Below are 23,005 nucleotides of genomic sequence, written 5' to 3' on the forward strand. Positions count from 1 at the left end.
TTAACGGAAGTACGCCAAAAACACACGAGTTAGAAGCCACAAAATAGACAAAAAATAGACAACAACTACAAATAACCAACACATAATAAAGAATCACTCAAACAATAAATGTCACAATCAAGAGAATAGTACAATAGTTAATGCAACACAATAAAAGTAAAAGAGGAGCAAATTTTTTTTTTTTTAATTTTGTTGAGATTACAATCAACAAAGCTCAATTGCTAAAGAAAAGAACGCGAACTCAATCAGCAGCATAAAATCAGCTTTGACGTCGTTTGGACTACGCACGCGATACATACAGTCAGTGTTTATTGTTGTTTTACGCAAGTTTACGTGACTTAAGAAAATACGCGATACGAATTGGAGCCACGCTCAACTGTCGCCAAGTCAAGATTTCCTCAACGAAGCCACCGCACCATTGCAAACAACAACAACAAACGGACGTGCAACGTCAGCAACGCTGTCGATACACTTTTTTGAATGGAAACACTGGACAGTGGCATTTATGAGACGCATAACTGCCGACTACAGCAAGTTAACGCAACAGCACACAGCAATAGCGACCGCGACGTCAACAGCAACGTCAACGTCGCAACAAACGCCACTTGCGTACAACAACAACAAGAGCAACGCTGCTTCTCCGGCTACTACCTGCTCGCTAGCGGCGATTACACGCTGTGGATCGTCAAATTGAATTATCCCAAAGGTAGGTAAACAAAAGCGATCACGATCGCGGCGACTGGGAGGAGGGTGCTCACTAACTGTGTGCACTTGAAGTGTTTGCTACAAAAACAAATTTTATCATAAGAAAAAAAATTGAATTTTTATAAAAAAAAATATTTTTAATAAAATAAAATAAAATATTTTTAATAAAAAAAATATTTTTATTTGCTGCCTTCAAGCCAATTTTATGCAATCCAAAGCTGTTTACTCGCATAACATAGATAAGCCATAATCTCTATGTTATATGTACTGAGTCACCTTTTTATCTAGCGCCACTCTACGTTGTATGTACATAGATATTTCGTGAATGTGAAGGACATGCCAATGTTGCCACGGCAGACAGTTTGACTGACAAGCACACACACAACATACATACGCACAAGTGTAGAACACGAGAAAACAAAACACACGCCCACGCAGCCTTACAAGCCAACGAACAAGCAAATATATTTACGCTGCCACACTTCCTCACTTCCATATGGTCACTAATATAAACATGCATATGTATCTGAAAATTAAAGAAAATAAAATAAAAAATTACGAAATACAAAACGAAAACTCTCCACACTCTTGGCTATGGCTATCACTAAGCGCTTTTTGTTGCTCATACGCCATGTTGCACCGACACGCTGGCGCTCGCGCTGTGCTTTGCTTTGCTTTGCTCGACCGGCAGTCGCTCAACTGTCAGCCATCAACTGTCAAGCGCCCGCCATGCGTCAACAACCTGTTGCTCTCGCGCTTCGCTCTCTCTCACACACACACACACACGTATGCTTGCTTTATCACATTTCGCTCAGATGGACGTTTTGAAAATGTAAATATTTTTCTTTTGTTGACGATAAATAAATTACATTAAATTTCATTTCTAACTACAACTACGTTGTAGCGCGTCTAATTAGGCGCGCGTATGTATGTATGTATGTATGTGCTTTTGTATTTACTTGGATAACAAAGTGGTTTAATTGTGTGTGTTTGTGTTTGCTATTTACTTAGTTTTTAATCCAATATAATAAATTGTTAAATATACATACATACATACATCCATAGCGGTTATATATATAAAATCTATTTTTCTATGTGTGTGTGTGTGCTTGTGTTTATACTCGCGAAAATGATAAACAAACTAAGTGATATATGTACGTTCCATCCATCAAGTGACGCGCACATGTGACTTCTGCTTATTACCGTTAATTACAAATTCTTAAATTATTTGAAATTACAAAATTTCATTACCTCATAAAAATGCATATTTTGTACTTTGTAGGCCTCTTCCTTGCTTCCTTTCGTCTTAAAATATTTTTCTTTTGTGTTTATTGTTGTCGTTCCTCGTATACAATGTCCAAAGCTTCTTGTGAATAATTTCGCTATTTCCTCCATAGTGGGCAGTGAGTCCTTATGCTTATTGTTGATCGAATTCTCTCCCTTGTTTAGTCACAATGTAGATATTACTTACTTTTATGTACTTCGCTTAGATCTCGTTGCTATAAATGCTTGTGATGTAGACCAGAGAATGTTATATTTCACCTTTATGTACCGGACTTAGAAACTGATCTAATGAACAGTATTCTCATCACATTTATATATCCTTTTGAAAGTAATTTTATCTCACATAATCTAGGAACAGAGATCTATAGTTCTATAAGGCTATTTTTCCACTCTTACCCCATAGAAATCGGGTATCTTTAAACAAATTCTGATCCAACACCAATAAACATGGAAAACTGTATGGTATGTACATAGTGTGTTCAAAAAATAACGTGAATTGGAAAATATAAAAAAGTTCACGAATTTGGAGAATTTCGTTAACTCTATTGACCAAAAACAGTACTGTAACAATGCTATACACTCCATTTTTTACTGTTTTATAATTCCAAAAATAAAGAGAACCTTAAAGGGCCATAATTTTACAAGCATACGATAAATCGCTGAAAGAGCCAACGACTATCGAGTTCGAGAAGTGTCGGAAGAAGCGCTGGCATAAGTGCATAACATCGAATGGGGACTATTTTGAAGGCTACAAAAATAATGTAGACAAGTGAATAAATATTTAAAAAAAAATCCCATTATTTTTTGAACACATCTCTTTTCGAAAACCTCTGTTACAACTAATAAATGTGAAAGACTATATATATTAATTTCCCGATCTTACTTTACGCCTCAAAAACTAAGAAAACTCTTATCTTTTGGGAGCGTATGTAAAATTGCTGCTAACATGCCAACCCAAAACGATTATGGCCTTCCTTATTTAGTAGAGAATACAATTAAGTATTTATTGATAATTTTATACACGAAAACTGACGTTGTTGCCATCTAACCACAATTATTCCACCTTCAATATTCGTTCACAGTTTTGGAACGCATTCAAAACTGCCACGAATTTGTTGTGGAACCACAGTATCGTACAATTTTCCATATTATACATCGAATGTATAACGAAATGCCAGCAAAACAAGTGCCGAAATAAACGCACACTCCTTCAGCTACGTCTATAAACCTACATATATCAATATGTATTCACGCGCGTTTATTGAATGTGGAACGTTTTCAATATGAAAATCGTGCAGGTCGGCGTGCGTGCGTGTGTTGTTTTTTCTCTTTTTTTCGAAAATTTTCGTACAGTTCCACAATGAAATGGTACCAAAAACAATGTTTCCACAATATAAGCCTTAACGGCACATTATAGAGGGTTATTTGCTGGGCGCTACTGCAGCAGCAAACGCCGGAGAGCGATCAGAACACAGGGTATGTACCAAAAAGTGAACGAAACAAAGAATAAAATAGTGAAATTTGGAGAAGAAAAAAATATATGTGTATGGTTAGATGATAAGAATATAGTGTAACGGTAAAGGTTTAAGGACTTATGCCATATATGTAATGTACATATATAGGATAGTGACCAAAGCATCAGTTCAACCTAGGAAGCATCATAAATACAAGTCAAGTGCTTTGAAGTGCCATTTTAACTGTTTTCGAAAGAGAAAAAAAATAGAATTTTCGTGTTAATACGTTGGTGACTAAAACGGTGTAGTTATTATTATTAGAACATTTATTTATATCCCAAATTATCATGAAATATCTACTCGTGTATGTAAGCTATCATCCATATTACCCGTTTTTCAAATAACGGGGAGTTACCGCAGCGTAAAATTGTATATGCAGATATACTCGTACAATAAATTTTTAAATGGAAAATCATTGTCTTGGATTAAACTGGTCGCCAATTGGTTGTAACGAGTTCGAAGCGGTTCGCGGTTCGTTTGGGGCGTCTATATGCGCCTATCAATAAAACTGAATTTGTGTGACCGCAGCCAGTGTTGTTGTTGCTGTTGCTTTTATTGTTTCATATATTTATATATTTATTTATTTTCTGCTGTCTTACGAATATACACGTACGCGTAGAGTATCAATTTAAATTAATTTAAACGTATCCAAACAGTCTTGAACGCAACAACACAAGAAATGCTTTTGAGAATCGCAGCCACCGCTGTAGACTCGCACGACGCCGGTCAACCGAGCAATCGAAGTGCCGCTGAACCAATTTGTTACGGCGCGCATCGAGAAACCGCGGTAATTCGCGTCAATATACACCATATTTGTAAATATTTTATTGTATGTGATGTGTTCAAAAAATAACGGGAATTTTGAATTTTCAAATTTTATGGTTTTAGAGTGGTCAAATGCCCAAATTTGAATATTTAAATATAAAAATATTTTTTTCAAAAACTAAAATTCCCGTTTTTTTTTAACACATCACATACATGAGCGGTTGTAGCGCTACTTTTATTACATGTTTACTTAAAAACTTTACAGCTTTAGCGAGCCCTACTGATAAACATATTTTTTTTTTGTATTCAAAAATCAAAAATTCCCGTTATTTTTTGAACACATCACTTCGCTACTTTAATTTCGCTATTATATGTTTCCTATTTATTTTTGTATTACCGCAACGAATTTTTTACATTTTTTTCTAATTATTTTGCGCGCTTGCAATTTTTTATCACAGCTCTTGTGCTATTTAGTTCTACGCTTAATTTTGCTGTGCGTTCGCTTTCGATTTTGTTTACTTTCGATTTTTATTACCCATTTACATTTGTTTTCGCCACGAGTCAAAATCAATTAGTTGCCTTTGTTTACAAATATTCCAGTGTGTATAAATTTGATCACACTAAGGAGCTGAGGAGCTGTGCGCGCTATGTTAATGATGATTTGCTTGTTGCTAAATTTATATTAAAAGAAAAAAACAAACAAAAAAATTAATATTAAATAGCGTCTAAAATGCGAAAAATTCGAAAATACAAAAACACAAAAACGCCAAAATGTTGCAAAATAACAACATAAACACCAAAAATGTGTGAGAAAACACCGTTTGTTGTGCCAGCAGCCACCGCGCAGCATAACACAGGGTGCACAGCCTTCAAAATTTTCCAACACTCTTACTTCCTTTTTTAGCGTACTCACTTCGTGTGACAGCCATTTTGGGCTGTAAAATTTCAACTTATCTCTTTACATGCGTGTTGTTGCTGCTGTTGTTGTTGACTCGTTGACTTAGCCTGTCACGTACGCATGATCGCAAATAAGTAAGCAAGCAAGCAACTACTTGTGAGTGAAGACAGGCAGGCAGGCACCTTGAGTGTCGCTTCCAGGGCATAGGTACTCGCGCTTCGCCACTAACTTCGTACAACAACAGCAGCAATGGCATTTGTTTATTTATTTATTTATTTTTTAATTACTTGCGGCGTAGTAATTTCAATGTACTTAAATATTTAAACAGCCAGCACTTTTCATATCATAATCCACTGATAATGCGAGCAGATAAACAAAAATATACTAGTTTTAGGCACAATTTAGCGAAAAAGTTTCTTCAAAAACTTTGAATGTGCACAATTTGTTTAAAGCATTCATTAGCCAACGTAGGAAATTTCCTGAAATTGTTTTAAAATTCTTTTAGCTATGCTGCTGCTCTTTTGTTTGTTCGCATGTCAGCACGTTTAACAGACAAGCCAATATGCATAAATCCACCAAAGTATATATTTTCATAATATATGTACATAGTAGCTATTTGCTCCTAGTATATTAAGGTGCCCATAATTCATTTTCGGAAATTATATAAACAAATTTTTCACCCATTAATGTCTGGCTGAGTGGCGGCGCATGGGCGCATGATGGCTGCCGGTGAATCTCTAACGCATCTCATCTCATTTTAGTGACGAAGAGAGGGGCTTCAAGCGAATTTATTTAATATTTTCGATTTAGCCCCGAGAAGCACGCAAACAAATACAAGTCAATAAAAAAAGTCTAGTCTTCGGACGCAATATTATTTAAGGCTTGTGCGTCACAACTTTCTTTCACCCGCAATGTGTGCGGTCGTCACTGGCCAATGGCGAGACTTTGCGTGGTCTGCGTGTTGCAGAAACAAAAAAAAAAAGAGATTAAAATTTCCGCGAAAGTCTATATATTTTCGGGTGATTGCAAAAAACATCAAGCTTATAATATATGACTGCAAAAAATGATGGTCTGCCAGACAGAAAATCTATATTTGAATGTACTTGGCGTGTTCAACTTATTTATGAGATTGATTGAAACTTTTAAGCATTTGAAATTTGAAATATTGCAGCAGTACTTGATTCTATTCTTCCGAGTTTTATTATAAATTTTTCGAAGGTCGCCATATGATAGGTTAGGTCCGCAAATGCAGAAAATCTCACTTAGACAGATTCGACTGTCCATTGTGACACTCGGACATTTCTTTATATAATTCGTTAGAGCGATGGAGAAAAAGTGAAGTGAGGTTAGGTTATGTAGAAATATTTTAGGAATGGTAACAAATTCTTATAGGAAGCGAGGGACTTTCTACCGAGAAGGAAATGATTTACCGTATCTTCTTCTACTAAACCCATTTTAATTCAGGTTCCATTGAATGTAGTCTCACCAAAAGTGTATGTTTAAGAGAATGGGAGGTTGGGCTGCAGGAACTATTCTTAATGTCTTTGAGACTAGTTTGAAACCAGTGTGAGTGATATTACTGAAAGTTTTATGCTCCTGTAAGGAAGATTTCTCAGGACCTTGTTATATAGTTAAATTTCTGCTGTAAATCACGAAACTTCTTGTCACTGTTCTTGATGTTCTTGATGTTCCTGATAGTGGTTTCAGACTAGTATATGTAGTAGAGATACCACTGAAATTTATATTCTCGTGTAAGGAACTGACAGATCTCGCTATGTAGCTGCAGAATCTGGTGTTCTGCTGAGATCATAAAGCTTTTTGTTACCGTTCTTAATGTTTTTTTCGTCTTAATAGCCCCCGACAATAATTCTATTGCTTAATTCCAACCAACCAACCTTTGTCTCTTTTTTCTTGCTGTCATCCAGCAATTTGACGATTTTGTTTAGACTTTGCACCTTGATCGTACTGTATCTGTCTTGTGGAAGGTGATTTAAATGAGCATTTGCGTCAAATTATTGCTGCTGATGGAAGATTTCAGAGAAAATAGCTTATTGACAAAAACAAAAACAGCAAATTTTATTTAGAGAAGTAGATTTGAGCTACCATTTATGAAAGAAAGAAGAAAATTAGCGAAAATTCAGCAGTTTGTCAATTTGTTGAACCACAGCGCCGCTACAGTTCGGTATATAACTTTTTTAACATTTAAATTTGTATTAAAATTATTTTCGAAATATGTTATTTGCAACTCGAAAACAAAATATTTCATCCAGAATAGCGTTTCTTTGTACCTTTTGAAGGCATTTTTTAATTACCCACTCTTCGCCATAAATATTGCTATACTTCATGTGTTTTCCACTGCGCTTAGCTCCGGAGCACGCCACCCACAAAAACAGATCAAAAACCGCAGTGCGCACATTTTTAAACATTTCAATACCTCAATTAAATATAATTTTTAATTACTTTTTAATATCATTTAGTAATTCCTACGAATCTATGGATTTTTAAAGCCATTTTATTGCCGACAGACACACACGCAGAGAAGTGTGCTTGTTTATTTAGTACTCTCCGCTGCATCCATCACGTCTTCATCACTGCCCACAATCGAATTACTCATTTTTTATTTGGATTCATTTATTTAATATCTCGCTTATTCGTTGACGTCAACAAGGTTTTCTTCGTTTTTTTTTTTGTTGTTCGAACCGATTTCATATTCTTTTATTTTATTACTTTCCCGTTGCTAAAATTTATTTTTAGTTAACGCATATACTCGTAGAGTTGTTGGAGCAAAACGTCCAGACGCTTGTGTGACTTCAGGCGACAATTTACTGGACTCTCACGTCTGCACATAAGTTTGTATATATGTATGATTGTATATATTCAAGAATATGTACGTATCCCAATAACAGCCACTCGGGCGGCGTTATTTTTATACAAATAAGATTTCGAATACTTCCGATAGGTGTTCATACCTATATATATATATATATATGTAAGTACATACATATATATATTTTTTGTTGCTACGAAGAAATATTTTCGACAAAAAAATTTTGTGTACTTTCGTTCCGCTTTTTTTGGCGAAAATAAAAATTGGCGAAAACACGAACAATATTTAAAAAAATATTGAAAATACGAAAATATATCTAGATATATACGACGATCGACGATCGCTCATTAAGGGCACATTGAACATTGCAGACAAATAGACAAGGCCAAATGTGCCAAAATGTCATATTTCGCTATACTTCGAACCACTCAGTCGGTGTGCAATGCGAAAAAAGTGCCAACGAACGGTAGACAAATGAGCAGGAGAGAGCGAGTGAGAGAGAGAGAGAGATAGGGGTCCAAATCAAAGCACGTTCGTCGTACAGCTGATCGTACGTCAGACCACATGCGGTCATATGGACAGGAACGCGCCAAACACATGCTAATGTTGCGTCTGCGTTTTTTATTGCAAGAATTCCGATTTTGTTTTCATTTTTTTTTCTATATTTCAAAACTGTGTGTTTCATTTCATACACTATTTTGTGTTTTTATTGTTGTATTTTTTTTGCCAAAGAATTTATTATATTCAATTCTAAGCTCTGTGCGCACATGAGTGTATTTTTAAATCGTCAAACAGCCGCCAAAACAACTTGCTTTTGTACTCATTTGTATAGTAAATTAACATTTTTCTCTGTTGGAAACATAAAAAACACGCTGTTTTTTAATGATTTTGAAAAGCAATTGTGGTCTTTGAGTTTTCGTTTATTGTTTTTGAAAAATTGTTTTGAACTAAAGTTTCAAAAACGCAAATCATAATTGAATTTTAGCTTTTAACACGAAAAATCGTTTTTCAATTGTGAGTTAATTCTAATAAAGACTTGTTTCCATACGCACACTTTGATTTACATGCTTCGCTCTAACTATTACGAAGCGTATAACTCCTTTTTTACTACTCTTTGATTAAACGTTGACCTGGAGGAGGTATCAAGGTATGTTAAAAAAATAACGGGAATTCTGAAATTCCCAATTGTTGATATACATTCATACATTTTTGGACAAAATCAATACTGCAACCATCCACATTCGCCTGACGTGATTCCGTGCGACCACTTCCCACTTCCAAAAATAAAAGAGAATCTTAAAGCCAAATTAAATCGCTCAAAGAGTCAAAGGCTATCCCAAAAATCGAGTTTGAAATTATTCAGAAGAAGTCATGACATAAGTGGATAATATTGAATGGCAAAAAAAATCGAAAAGCAAAAATTACCGTTATTTCTTGAACACATTTCTTTATAGCTTTTTTTATACATCTTACATTCCATTTTCTAATTTTTTTTTTATTGTAAATTTTTCCGTATCCATTTTTTCGGACACCATTTTCTGAATAGTTAGACCTATTCAAGTAGTTTATTTTGCATTTTTGAAAAGTTATGTAAAATTCATTTTTACGTAACACTTTTTCGGAGAAATGATGAATCCGTCAGCGTCATTACTCCCACAGCAACAAGACGCTACATTTTTACTCTTTTAAAAAATCGGTTTTCTGAGGTAACGCACATTCATGACTCAATTACTCATCGCTGCAATTGTGAATGAAGAATTTTTTAATCAATTGATTAATTGAAATGTGCGCATAAACAAGCGTGAGTCATAAAAATATGTACTCGTTTGTACGAATAAATGCTCGGCAGCATAAGTCAAATGAAATGATTAACGAAAAAATCAACAAATCCAAATTAGCGAATTTCGCCATAACAAATAAATTGAAGCATGCTCTCCTTCTATTGAGCCTCTTATTTATTCTTTATTGTTTATATGTAGCTGTTTTTCTTCGAAACATTCCCATACGGTGTGCCCACCCAACCCACTGTTGTTCCTAACAGCAGTAAGACAGTGGCACATGATGTATGCGCTAAAAATAAATGTCCATCCAGCGTGTGAATGAAAGCGCTATGAATTGCGAACTTGGTGACACGAGAGTCTGCTAAAAAATCTATAATTACATTTGGATGAACGAAAAGTAAATTTTTTTCGGCACATTTGTTTGACAAGCCACTACAAACTCGCGTATATGCTATGATTTTCGATGACGATTAGAGAATGTTTACTGCTTGAGGTTTTTTTCAGACAAATTCTGGGTTCTTAGGCGTAAGAAACTAACCTGAAAAGCTGCTCAGTTTGCCAGACTATCCAAATAAGTCCAATCGAACCCATTTTGCAGTTCAATTAGATCTTAAACTCAGTCGCTTCTGTATTCTTTCCTTCTCACTGTATGTTCTGAAAAATATAAAGTTTAAAATCTTTGCAAAAAAGTCGGAAACACTCATTTTCTCTCTCTTCGCTCACTCTCTCTCTTCTGGGCAATGTTCTTGTACGATCCATTTGACTTATGAGATGACGATCACTCTTTATGTAACTCTTCATTGAGATTTGAAGGATGAGGAATTATATTCATATCCCGATTTCTCACTCAACTAGACTCATTGAGTTTAATGCTTCATAGACCGTTTTCACACGGGCAATTTCTTAGTTTTATAGGAGAGGGGGCGACCAAGCGAAGCGAGAGAGAGAGAAATTCTCCTCTCTTCGTCGCCCTCTCTCCTATAAAACTAAGAATTGCCGCGACAAAAATTGCCCGTGTGAAAACGGTCATAGGCTGCAGTGATTAGTCAGTTTTCTCTAGCTGAAATATTCTACGAGATATCAGCCTCAGTACTATCGTCTTCCATCACACTTCAAAAAGACATTACACACGTGATCAACACCATAGCCGCATACCAGCTTATTAGCTTAACCTCATATTTGCATAAACTGCTACCGAATTATACACGTTTTTCGAGCTGGAAAAATAGAAATTGTGCTGCTTCTTCTTCTACTCCACAAATAATGCCATGTAAACAAATATCCGCCCCCAGAATTAACTGCATACACTCGAGGGAAGCGTCGAGCCAGAAGCGTACTCACGGGACTGCAAGTGCAGCAATAATAACAATACACAGTGAGCAACAACAACAACATGCATGCAAAAAAAAACATTAGTCAAAAAGTCTTTATCTTAAACACAGCGGCGGCGGAGTGAATGACGTCAGCGCCGGGTCCATCTGCGTCGGCAAATGTTTGTGCGCGTCTAAATGCAAGGGTGTGAGTGTGTGTATATATGCGTGTATTATAACTTTATTTATATTTGCTTATTTTATAGCATAAAACAAAGTTGTTTTTTTACACACACACATACATACATACATACCTGCATACATTTGCACGCCACTGTGCGTTGTTATTCGCAAGTTTATCAAAAATTAAAGCTGGCAAAAGAAAAAAAACAAATTGTCACATTTAATGCTAAAACTACATTAATCAACATTTGATTTGAGCAAAAACCGTGAAAAGTCCACTGCTGCTGGTGTTCAGTTAATTTCTTTATGATTATTGCCGGACTTAAGGCGAAAGACGTCAACGGCGACGGCAGCAGCAGCAACAGCAGCAGCCACGACTGTGGAAAAGGAGGCGGCTTGCAAATGTGTTTATTTCTATATGCGTAGTTATTTTTAATTTGCGCTACAAGAACAAAAACAATTTTATTTTTAATTCGTTTTTTTATTACTTTTTATTGCACTTTTGTTTTTTTTTATTTCTTCTTTTTTCGCTATTATTTTGTATGCGAGGTTTTTTCAGCAATTCCTTAACACTTGCTGTTGTTATTATTTTTGTTGTTGCTGCTGTTCACGTTTCAAATCGGTTTATGATATGTACTTTGGCTGCCGTACATAGTTTCACGTTTTCCTTTTCACGATATCTAAATACTTATGTATATCTTATATCTTAAATCTTATTCATATCGCTGACTACGTCAAAGCTACCTAAACGCTAAACACTTCATATTTGTAGTGATTTGGAAAATTATGAAATTATTATATTATTTACAATTTAAGTGGAAGAAGTTGTTAAAATATTGTATAAACAAGAAATACATAAAATATACGCAAATAATTATATTACTTTAGTGGTATATAAATACATACGTACATACACATATATACATATGTAGGTGTATAAAATTTATCTCAGTCGAATTTGTTTTAAAAAAATATAAAATTCATGCATAACTTAGGCTGGAAGAGTAACAAATTTCGAAAAATAATTTTAAAAAATGTTAAAAAGATAAATAGAATTTTAAATTAATAAAAAAATAATAATTTTATATGAATAAAAAAAATATATAAATTAAAAAAATAAATAAAAAATAATATAATAATTTTAAATGAATAAAAAATTAGATAAATAAAAAAAAAAAATAAAAAATAACTTAAAGCAAGTAAGAAGGTCTAATTGACCCGTATTTCCGGTATAAAGTCTATTAGATTGGCGAAAATCATTATATATAGTATATGAGAGCTAAGGTTATTCCTGGACCGATTCTCCTAATTTTGTCACCAAGCTATATTATATTCAAAATTTTACGTTCACTTAAGGGAGGGGTCTGGGTTTTCACTTTCGAAAATCGATTTTTTTTATTTTATCTTATTGTTTAACATTTCAAGAATATGTCCTCAAAATTTTAATCCGATCTAAGTAATATTCTAGAAGTTATTGTTTAATTAGTCTCGGGGCATTTAACGCTCTAACTCTAACAGCTACGGGCGGTTTGGATTGCAGTGCAGCTTTAAACGCGTTTTTCTCAAAACTGCCATTTGAAAACTGCCATTTGAAAACTGCTCGACCGATTCATTTCAAACTTGGTACACATTTTATTCACGTAAAATACCTCCCCCCCCTACGTTTAGTAAAATTTTTTTTTTAACATTAAGGGTGTTTCCAACCCTGAAAATGGCGGAAATTTTAGTCGAAAATAACGGTTCACACTTTAGATGGCCGCCAAATATTTTTAAATAAAAAAATAATAATCAGAGAATGTTGAGGGAAGATTTGTTTAAAATTTAACTAAAATTTGATGGTTTTTCATTTTCGGATAATTTCCGGCCGAGTTACAGTGAACATCGCAAATTGTTTTTATTTTCAAGACGTCCTAGGGGAAGCTCTGTCACGGGCTAATGGTTTAATATTTTTGCATGAAAAATTTACAGAACATAGTCAAAACTATGTTCAATAATGTATAGAAGGTTTGAATAAAATTGCTTGATCGATATTTGAGATAAAAAATCACAAAAAAAGTGATTTTTCTGCGCTGAAACCTAGACCCCTCCCTTAAATTTGCTATGATATCTCGCATATTAACCCATTCTATACCATTGTACTCGCTTGGGTACAAAAAAAAAATGGTGCAGAAAACTCATTCGATTCCATTGTACTCACTTGCTTAAGAAAAAAACAAGATCTGTATCCAAGCGAGTACAATGGGATAGAATGTGTTAACCGATATATACGGTATAGACTCCACCGGAAGTTCGAAAATCCGTTTATTAGGTGGCCGTTTATATGGGGACTAGAGGTAGCATTGATCAGATTTTGTCCATTTTCGGCTTAGAGGCACATTATTATAAGGAAAACATCATCTTGGAATTATTATATAATGAATGAGAAATGTATCTATATTTTCGTAAAAAATTTGCCATAAGCACAAATTAGTCACTCACGAACGGACAGACATTCTGATTTCAACTTTTTTCGTCACCCTGATCACTTTGGTATATATAAATCCAAAATCTCCAAATCCTCTCTCGCTTTAGAAAATTATTTCACTTTTCGCTGTTTTTGTTGCCATAAAAAGTAGAATTATTTTTGTCCCTCATTTCACCGCCCAACTTCTGCCGTTATTTCGCAATATATTTGCTATAATAATATCTTCGCTATAATAATATATTTACTATAATAATCTCTCTACTACATTGAGTATGTATCCAGTAATCCCACTGTTCCCTTTATGTTTAACCAAAAAATCCGCCTCGCCAATGAACTTCAATTGCATTTCATCTGAACGCAAGAAATACACATTTTTTGTGCCGTTATTTGTGAACCCATAAATTTCAAGTACATTTCAATTAAAGAAAGAAAGAAAAACCGCATCACGTTGCCAATAATGCATAAATGTATGTACATACATACATACAGACATATAGACATACCTATATACAATGTTTATATAAATATTTATAAATGTTTGTTGTTGTTGTTTACAGTAAGCAAGGTAACTTTTGCAATAAAAGAAAATTCATTGCATTGCATTACATTCGTATGCGCTGACAATGAATTAATCTAAAAGACGACTTAATAACTTTGCCGCCGACACAGCTCACTTGTTCTACAAGCGCAAACTTACTTACTTATATGTATGTATGTTTATACATATGTAGAACTATGCATAAATATTTGTCTTTGCTTGCGTTTAAGCATTAAAAATGAAGCATTGCAAAACATTATCTTGTTGCTATTTACAAAAAAAAAAAGACAAAAAAAAACGACAAAACGAAATGGGTTATGTCAATAATTGAAAATGATAGATCACGGTAAATATTAAGCGAAAATTGAGTCATATGCCAATTTTTTCCAATTTTTACTAGGTGTTGCGAATTTTTTTTTTTTATTTTTTTAAGCATATATTTTAATACATATATTTAGATTTGCAAACTTTTTTTTGGTAGCATGAATCAGTGAATTCTTTCGAACTGTATTAGAATGTATGATTTTTAACGGGAATTTTTAAATATCCAATTGTCGAAAAGTTAATTTTTCAATTGTTACTATATCTCAAAAATAAAGAAAATCTTAAAGAATCATATCGCTAAAAGATTCGAAAGCTATACCAAAAATCGACTTTGAAAAGTGTTTCGAAGATTGGATGCAGCGCTGGCATAAGTGCATAATATCGAATGGCGACTGTTTTAAAGGCGACAATATTAATGTAGACGAATGAATTTTTTTTTTCAACGAAATTTCCCGTTATTTTTTGAACACAAGTTTATTAAAAAAATTCAAAAAAAAAATATAAATTTATTTAGCTAAATATTTGATTAAAAACTGTTACAACTATATATTTAAAATACATTGAGTAGATTAAACATAAAATCATCACACTTCATACACAGTTATGCCGAAAATATCTCAAATTTCACAAATATCACTTGCGTAATATATGGGCACTGTTTCGACAGTAGCCCCTGTGACAGCATTATTGATTTCCTTATTTCCTCGAACTGCTGCTGTATACTCGTACATTTAAAACGCAAACAAGTATTTGCTATTTTTGGCTTTGCAATAAATTTAAAAAATTTAAATTCGATTAAAGCCACACACATACGCAAACACACACTCACACGCGTACAGTTTAATTAAAATAAATAATTTGTATGAAATTCGGACAAGCAAACATTTCCGGTATAACGTCCATCACAGGGACTTTAATGAAAGTCCATTAAATCCACAAATTAAAATTCGCAAATTTACCAGCCTTCAACAGCGTTCATAAACAAATTGCAATGATTAAAAGCCATTTTTAGTGGCAGTGAGTGCGGTTAAAGCGTTTAACTAAATCTCTTTTTGGAAAACAATTTTAATTGCGAAAATTCCATTTTCATTTTTTCCTCAAAGCACTTTTCATTTCTTTTCGCAAGGAGAAGTGCTTGACTACTTTATAATTTTTTTTGCAAGAAAATTTTTCTTTTTTTTTTTGCAAAAAGTCCATAAAATTCCTGAGATATCTGCGAGTAATTATGCACCGTGTGCGGCTATTGTAAACATTTCTAATTTAGATGTACAACTAAATACACTAATGATAATGGCTGGCTAAATCGCTGGAAAACTTATAGATAAGTTTAAAAAAAGATTTAGAATGCCTGGAAGCCAGTGGCTAGTCTGCCAACTAAAAGCAATAACAACAACCGAGTAATGTGAAAAGTTGAAAGCACAACAGGGCGCCCTAAATCACCTGTGGATCTCAGAGTTATTGCAAACATATACATTTGTATTTCAAATATTGTATAATGAAAAAAGTAACAGCGAGATGAAAAATATTTAACAAAATATTCAAATAAACCCCGGAATATCGTTGAGTTGCCATAAAAATGTTAAACAAAGTGTATGTCTGTAGTATGCATGTGTTTGTGTGTGTTTTGATTTTGCAATAAAATTTATAATGTTAAATTACGTAGGTAGTTAATATCTACAGTGGCTTAATCGGTATTATCTGCTAGTGATATGCACTTGGCTAAGAAAACCACACGCATACATATTTACAAATTTATATATATATTTTCCCTAAGTTCCTATGTGGAACACAGGGCCTCATGTATATATGTGTATGTATGCTTTAATTGTTTGTTTTGCGGACATACCGACGCACACATCATTTATTAACCACTTTAGTGCTGCTTAGTATAACCAAAGTTAATGCTACTAGCTTTGATACAGCCGTAACGTGTTTGATTTGCTGCCCGACTAGTTATATTACCAACTGAATTATATTTTGGTTATTTTGACGGACTTTCAGTTAATAATGTTACCTTTGTAGCCCTTTAATATCAATTTCGAGGTTTTTTATTCAATTATGGACTGGTTCAAAAAAGACTAGTCCCTCATGTGAATAACTAGAAGCATAATCCTGAAGCCTAGTTAACAAACTAAGCAATAGAAGTCATAACCTCTCGAATTCTATCTAAAAAAGCAACAATGAAATATTTAAGGGGTTATATACAGTTAGGATTTTCAAAAAATTCAAAAAAAAAATTGAATTTCGAAAACCAAAACGGTGTTTTCAAAGTCGGTGAGCAAGATTTTATAGAAACGGCTGAACCGATCGGTCTGAAATTTTTACACAAGCTTCTTAACTATAGTTTTTAGTAATTAATCGAAGGATTTCCCCATCCGATGAAAACGCCTTATTTTTATAAACAATTAAAGACCCGAATTTAGCTTTGAGTAGCCGCCATTTTGTGAAAATTTTTTTTTTGCTAATATCTTCGATCAATCACTAGATTATTTATTATATAAATGAAATTTATTTGGTTTAGAGATATCGTGTTCACCGCAAGATAATGCTCCCGATAATTATTTTTGGCAATAAAATATATGTGAATATAGTTTAAGGTTGTCGTAATATACCTGCCAAGTTTCAAATCAATAAACCAAATAGTTTGCTTAGAAAAAATTCTTGAAAAATGCCTTTTTTTCGACCTCCTAACAGTATATCGTCCCCTCAATATAACAATAGCGTATACTTTTTTTTGGGTTTTATGAAAATCGAGTTTAAAGTTTTTGTCAAATCAGAAATGAAGGAAATTTTTGAACATGAAATTATACACCATTTTTTCCAATGACATTTTGACCCACTTTGTGGAAGTAGAATTTGACGAAATTTTGACCAAACATAGAATCAATGATGGAGATTCTAAATATGCAATAAAAAAATAATGGCGTATGAGCACATACGCTATTGTTATATTGAGGGGACGATATAACCCCTTAAATTTAAATTTTTCGTAAAGAAATAAATTGTACTTAACTAGGACACAAGTCCGAATAAAACTACTTCAGACCAAAGAAAAAATACTAAAATCTTAAACCAAAAATCGCTTAACATTTGTTATTAAGTCGAAAGAAAAGCTCTAATAGCTTCAGTGTTAATAATACGCAACTGGTACCAAATTAAACCAAAAGGGAAACTAGTTCGGAAAAAACTAGTTAGGACCAAAAGAAAAGTATGAAAATTTCAAAGATAAAATCGTCTAAAATATAATATTAATTCAAAAGAAATGTTCTAAGAACCTTATTATCTTTAATAACACGCAAACTAGTACCAAACTAGTTCAAAAATGTCCATATGAAAATAAGTAAAAAATCTAGAATTTATTAAAAATTTATAGTAGGTGGCTTTTAGCAACACAAAAAGTATTTTAAAATGCACACAATGTTTAATAACTTCTTCTAAACATCATTAATTTAGCACAATCAGGACAACAGACACTTCTGATCTAGTGAAAGTACAACTAATGTAAAGTAAATATAAAAAAATACGAAAACTCTGTAAAAAGCTTAAATTTCTTATTAATTCAAAAGAAATGTTCCAAGAACCTTTTTGACTTTAATAACTTACAACTAGTAACAAACTAGTACAAAAAGGACCAGTACGAAAATTAGTACAAAATCAAGAATTAAAGAAAAATCCAAAGAAACAACAGATTTTAGCAACAAAAATAGTATTTTAAAATTAATAAAAATTGTAATAAATTCTTCTAAAAGTTGTTTCTGAGGTGAAAACCCACTTACAAACTAGTTGATATGTAACTAAACACAAATTAAATGTGTCACTACTAGAGTAGTAACAATTTAATGCAATAGTTCGCCGTAGATAATACCTGTACATATGTACATACATCCTCTTCGTCGTCTACTTCCCTCTACTTATATTGCTTGTTTACTTTGCTTTTATTGTTATTGTTGTTGCTGTATTTTTTTGCCGCTTTAATTTACGTTTAGTGATAAGCATCACTTACAGCTTCTGTACTGTAGATTGACTTATCAGTAGCGCTGCAACAATAACAACAAACACGTAACCAAAGATTAATCATACATCACTGCCAACAGATGTGACACACACACACACATACACAGAGATAGAGATAGATGATCCTATCATATCTAGCTACTTAGCTATGGGTGCTGTGTGAAAATTTCCGAAATATAAGCCAGCATTGCCATAGTTCGCTACTCATTGTCAAACGGGTTTTAGAGCCGTTAAGAGCTCATTAACCCTTATATTATCAAAACAAATCTTTCTTTCCGTGACTGGATAGTGTTCGTATTTTAACGCAGCTTGGAGTTTTGCGGCAGCTTATCAGCATTAACTATTTCGTGGGTTTGCGAAATTGACGATCAACAACAACAACAACTGTGAACAGCAACAATACAAAAAAACAATTAACGGTTAGTAAGCAGTCAATTTGTGTTATTTTTTTATCCTGCGGGCAAAATAGCCTGAAATTGAAAGGATGAAAGGAAGAAAGGATCTCTCACAGTTTGGCTGGATATATTAAACTCTTGCGGCTTTTTGGCTGAAAGAGGAGCAGTGTTGTATTATAAAAAAAATGTAAAATTATAAAAATAATTAATTTGTGAGTGAAATAATACACGTGATCGCGTATATTTTTTTCCTAAGGCAGCTAAGTGCAGGTGTGAGATAAGCCTTGAGTATTCGTACTATATGAACTACTACTGGCTGTAAAGCGATCAGTGAAATTGTGCGCGGTTTTGTTCTTTTTCAAGCAATCTTGTAATCCTCGTATATTATCGAGTGAAGTATTTTAATTCGAAATGCTTTTAGTACATTATTATTCAAGTGAAAATTCTTAAGTTTTTTATTCAGACTTGTTTGAAGTCTATATGATTCATCTCATGTATGAGAAAAATACTCGAAATCTTAGATTAAAAATTTTGTAAAATTGTATGTGATTTTTTTTCGGTTTCGCATTTAATTTTTTTATTAAAAAACGAAGGTAGTTTATATAACTCCTGAAAAATTGTGTATATGGGCAACTAGATACATTTCTATAATTTTTTAATAATTTTTTTAATGAACAATTCATTTAATAATGAATTTTAATTTAAATAACAAAAATTTTATTCTGATTTTTTATAAAATGATTAATTTTTTATATGAAAATATTACTTGACTTACTAAACTATTTTTGTTTTTGTAAAATTTTATTTGAAATATTTTTGATTTTCCAAATATTTTTTATTTAAAAGCTAAATGCGTTTTTATTAATACTGAAAGAAATATGTGGGCAACTAAATACATTTCTATTATTCTTTAATATTTTTTTTAAACTATATAAAATTTCTTTTTTAATTTTTTGAAATATTTGATAACATCTTCATGATTAGTATATTTCACTTTTTATGACAAAATATTTTTATAATTTCATTTATTATAGGAAATTATGAAACAATTAGTTTCCTTTTTATAAAAAATGAATATAAATTGTTTTTGAAAATTTCAAAACTTTATAATTTTTTTCATATTAAACAATAGAGATTTTTCAGTGCTATATATAACCATGAAAAAACTTGAATAATTTTTTCGCAATTCTCATCTTCTACATATAAATACATATTATCTACACACATTTTCGAATTTTCTAAAATAACAGCACTTTCACTCGAAAAAAGCACGAAGGTCACACACAAAAATTGCTATACAGATCTTCAAAAGATCATCATACTCTAAACTAAAATTGCTTTCTTGCGCATTTGCACATGTAGTTGCATATACACATACAAATATACACAATTATGTATATATGTATATCGAAGTACTCGCTATTTTGTGAGATAAAACACACCACTGTTCACCCTGACATTTACCTTGTTAATCAATTTCTTTTGGCAAATAGCGCACACCTCAAGCGCACAACGGCTGCTGCACAACAATAATGCCAACAAGCACTTAATGGCCGGCATGGTAGCAGAAAGGTATGCGCCAGCGCCAGAGTAAGCGCAGAATTTTTCAAGAAATAAATTTAAAAAAAATAACTTCACACTAAGTGACGCTAATGCATTGTAAATACAACACACATACATATACATACATTTGTACAGCTTTTTAATGTGTAATAATTACATTTGAAATTCACTAAATAAAACACACCTTTTTTTGCTGTGATATTTTAATACTTTTAACATAAATACTGTTTAATTGTTAATTGTGCGGCACAAACAAGAAATTGTGGCATTTTAATTGCAACGCGTGATGACATTGCACACACACACACATACATCGCACGCACACCTGCGCTTCCTTTAACAAGTGTTTACACTTTTGCACCAAGAATACTCGTGTAATAATTGCCTGCAACTCGTTAAACGCTGCTTTGCAACTGCATTTCACATTTTTTTAAGTGCTTCGCTTATTTGCATGCTAATTTTGGTGCAAAAATTTTTCCATATTCATTATCAAAAGGGACTTTTTCTACACTCTCTGTGGATGTGTATGTGCGTGTGTTTACCAATTTTTTTATGGTAGCTGTGAAAGAGGCGTGGTGGCGATCGATTAATAAGAGTGCGTATTTGCATTTTTAAGAATTGCTTGGAAACGGAAATAAAATGCATTTAAATTTGTTAAACACACAAACACTTGTACGTTTGCATATTTGTATGTATGTTTGTGTGTATATGTGTAAAGTAATAAAAATATTATTGAATTCTTCGCCTGCTGAGAATGTGGAGTTTAATGATTTGAAAAGTTTTAAGGTCAAAAGCTTATGATTTTTCGTTATAAAACAGTTGCGTAATATTATTGATTTTGGGAATTATTTTTTCATGAATTAAGGATTAATTTGTATACTAAATTTTTTATATTTAAATTAAATTTGTTTAATAATTTTTTCATTAATTAAGGATTAATTTTTATACTAAATTTTTTATATTTCAATTGAATTTTTTTAATAATTTTTTCATTAAATTAAGAATTAATTTTCATACTAAATTTTTTTAATAATTTTTTTTTTTGAATATTTAAATAATTTTTTTTTATATTACACCTAAATATATAAGAACTTGTAATGAAAAAAAATTGTTTTAATATTTTTTTTAAATTTAATTTTTTTTTTTATTAATTTTTGTATTAAATTTATGCATATAAGAACTTTTAGAGAAACAAAATTACTTTATTATTATTTTTTAATACAAACAGCGAACAAAATATGTATTTTATAGTAAAAAAAAATATTTTTTATAGCTCCACAACCAGCCAGTAAATGAGTTCTTTGTTTATTTCCATAAAGTCAGCGCTAGTGAGCGCCAAATATTGTGCAAATTTAGCGGTTCATTATCAACTTTTTATTTATTTATTTATTTCGCTTTTAATTATATTCAAACGCGAAATTTTGGCCGCTGAACTACAAACGCAATTCAATTAAATAAGCAAAATGCAAAATTTTTGAGACGAAACGCAGTAGCGAAATTCCAAAACAACAAAAAAAATGCAACTTATTAAACACAATTTAGTAGTCAGTTATCGCGCTACCGCTTAATATTATCAACGAAAACCGGCTGATTTGAAAAGCAAGCAAAAGAATTGTCAAAATGTAATAAAATGCTAGCTCAAAGCAGAATAAACAAATATCTGTAGCTTTTTGTTACTTATTTGTGTTCTGGGTGACTTCTAGTTTTGAAAAAAAAAATAAAGTAGGTGAATATTTGACTTAGAAAAATAAAAAAACAAAAATTAAAAAAAAAATAAAAAATTAAAAAGAATTAAAAAAAAAATTAAAAAATTTTAAAAATTAATAAAAAAATAATGAAATAAAAAAAATGAAATATATATTTTCTATAATTTTTTAAATTTTTTAAATATTTTTTTTACATTTTTCGTTAATTTTCTAAATTTAAAAAATAAAAAAAAAAATTAAAAAAAATTAATAAAAAAAATAATGAAAGTAAAAAAAATTAAATATATATTTTTTATAATTTTTTAAATTTTATTAATATTTTTTTTACATTTTTTGTTTATTTTCTTGTTTTATTTTTTGTTTAATTTGTTAATCAAACATTCACCTACTTATTTTTTTATGCCAACACCTTCATTGATTACACGTTTATTGTGTTGTCTGTGCCGCATAGCAGCTGTTGTATTTCATTATTTTGCAAAGGCTTTCAATTTCTGCCTCTTCTTAACTTTGACATTGTAAATTTTATTTTAAAAATATTTTCCTGTAATTTTCCATACTTCATTTATCGAATAATTAATCTTTGTTATCGATTCGTTTGAGCGCCTAAATTTGAGAAATTGTCGAAAAATATTATTTTAATAAAAAAGTATTTCGTACTATCATAAACAACACACCCTTAACGCCTTTAAAAATAAAAGAATTTAAAAAGCATTCGCGAAGATTCTTTTATTTAC

General features: G+C 32.0%; 1 protein-coding gene and 1 long non-coding RNA gene across 2 annotated transcripts in view; one reads left to right on the plus strand and one right to left on the minus strand.

The window, feature by feature from the left end:
• LOC128922103 (uncharacterized) overlaps positions 1–23,005 on the minus strand; it is a 23,991-nt gene continuing 986 nt past the window's right edge. The window contains exon 2 of the long non-coding RNA XR_008471368.1: positions 1–4,939. This is a non-coding gene — a long non-coding RNA (uncharacterized LOC128922103). The remainder of the gene's footprint in view (positions 4,940–23,005) is intronic.
• Positions 18,798–23,005, plus strand: part of Sv2c_0 (synaptic vesicle glycoprotein 2B) — an 18,440-nt gene continuing 14,232 nt past the window's right edge. Inside the window, exon 1 of the mRNA XM_011178742.3 lies at positions 18,798–19,026. The gene's annotated coding sequence lies outside the window, so the exon portion shown is untranslated. The remainder of the gene's footprint in view (positions 19,027–23,005) is intronic.

Source organism: Zeugodacus cucurbitae, chromosome 5, assembly GCF_028554725.1.
Source record: "Zeugodacus cucurbitae isolate PBARC_wt_2022May chromosome 5, idZeuCucr1.2, whole genome shotgun sequence".
In the NCBI taxonomy this organism is placed as follows: Eukaryota; Metazoa; Arthropoda; class Insecta; order Diptera; family Tephritidae; genus Zeugodacus; species Zeugodacus cucurbitae.